Source organism: Canis lupus, chromosome 32, assembly GCF_011100685.1.
Source record: "Canis lupus familiaris isolate Mischka breed German Shepherd chromosome 32, alternate assembly UU_Cfam_GSD_1.0, whole genome shotgun sequence".
Lineage (NCBI taxonomy): Eukaryota > Metazoa > Chordata > Mammalia > Carnivora > Canidae > Canis > Canis lupus.
The window spans coordinates 6,344,603-6,346,732 of NC_049253.1; the positions used below are offsets into that span (position 1 = coordinate 6,344,603).

Below are 2,130 nucleotides of genomic sequence, written 5' to 3' on the forward strand. Positions count from 1 at the left end.
TGTTTAGAAGTAAAGATTCCAACAAACATTAAGATTAATTTTAACATTTTTTAGCCTAGGAGATCCGAATCAGTGTATCTATTTATTTTTTCAAAATTTACCAGAAGCCTTTAGTGAAATGTCTATTCAGCTTTTTGGCTCTCATCTCCCTCCATCTGATCTCTGTGCCCACTGCACCACACCTGGGGATAGTTTCTGGTTCCTGCTACACTGGCGCTGCCCTTGCTCTCTTCAGGTGCCCTCATAGTCATCTGCCAGGACTTCATCAGCCGTGATGAGATGTTCTCCAACATCTATAAGATCTGGGAGATCTCATATCCTGCACCTGGAGGTAGACTGGAAGATGGTCAGTAGAACAGCGAATATCATTAATGGCTAGCTCATTGGTGAAAATGCCACCTCAAAGTCCCCAAGGGCAGCAAAGGTAGCAAGAGCACAGTTACCACTGGTGTTGCTATTGTCATGAACCATCCTTGGCAGGAAAAGAAAAACAGCTTCACAAAAGCCTATAAGAAATATATCAATGATTGCATGAACTTAATCAAAGGCAGACTTGAAGAACAGAGACCAAAAATAGAAAAACCTTTTATGACAGGGGCTGCAGAACAAATCAAGCACGTTCTTGCTAATTCCAGAAACTACCAGTTCCTTTTTGCTAAAAACATGAATCTAGATGGCGTGATTGCTCTGCTGGACTACAATGAGGATAACATCTTTAAGGATGTTTTAGAAATGGAAAAATGTTAACCAATTTGGCTATTACATTGGATTGATCACCTGTTGCAGTAACTGGCTATTACTTTTCATCCATACAAATCAGAACTTAGGCAAATGGGACTGATGCCATTTTGAGCTCTTCATTAATTTTCAGCTTGATATACTTGGAGCGGACACATTGTCTTAAGGGAAAAAAAACATGTCATGTAGGTTATCTAAAAATAAAAAGCACTTAAACTAAAAAAACAAAGAGTGTCCATCAGTACTACTAGTTATTAATAGGAATTGCAAATTTCGGGCCCTCTAGTGGTCAATACCATGTTGCTAATTCTCTAAGACTTCCTCAAAGAGTAAATTTCAATAATATTTCCATCAAAAGATAACGGGCCATTATCTTTGTCCCCCAAATATGGCACCACAGTTCAAGCTGAATAATTCATTATATCAAAAAAGAGTTGTGAATACCAGTGTAAATTAATACTACTAATAAAAAAAAATCAAGAAACCAAGATAAATTGTCAATACTTCCTACCTTGGGTTTGGGTCATATCTTTTAATAACACAGTATATTTATTTATTTTTTTATTATGGCATATCATACAGACTTTAGGAGCAGATATTACTACTTATTATTTATATGCATGGCTTAGAGGAGTTAATAAATACTTCTATCAGGTTCTACTAGTTTAAAAAAAATCTAGATAATATGTACCTTACAAGGATTATGAAATGGAAACAAGATTAAATATATACCTTAATTAGTGTACTGCATGGAACAGAAAAGTGCTCCTCAAATCACTAAAATAATCGTGGTGGTGCTACTTTTGAGCAATAAAGGAAAAGTAAGACATTTCTTCAATTTCTTACAAAAACAATACTCTTATTGACATTACTTAAGTCTAAACTCATGTGGATTTTATGTGTACCTAAATAATAATTATTCCAACATTTTAAGTTTTACTTTTTAAGTTTTATATGACTTAATAAGATAGTTACCCTGTCACAAAACTCTGTGGTTTTTGTTTCTCAGTTTAACACCAATACTGTGTGCCATTTTTTAAAAGTAAGGCTAAGTCTCAAGAACTAAAGGCAACATTAGGTGTTTTTTTTAAACATGACCAATTATAAATAATTGCAGTAATTCTATAGAGTTAGTTTAGGACTACTCCAAGTATTTAAAATTAAAATGAAAAGTAATAAGAGATGTGACAATATTAATATGTGGAAATGTCTCACATTCAGCTCTAAAAAAGTAAATTAACTTTCTGGTGGAATTATATACTATTTAGCTGGTTATATTTTAGTGATAAAATATCCTTGTTCCACTGTGTGACTAAGTATGTGTATAATACTATAAAAATAATACAACATATTCTTCATTAATTTTTCTCCTACAAAAGAAAACATAGACCT

The 2,130-nt window shown here is 33.3% G+C and overlaps 1 pseudogene; it reads left to right on the forward strand.

Moving 5' to 3' along the window:
* The first annotated feature begins 249 nt into the window (after positions 1-249).
* LOC100686702 lies at positions 250-747 on the forward strand (annotated as a pseudogene).
* The last annotated feature ends 1,383 nt before the right edge of the window (positions 748-2,130 follow it).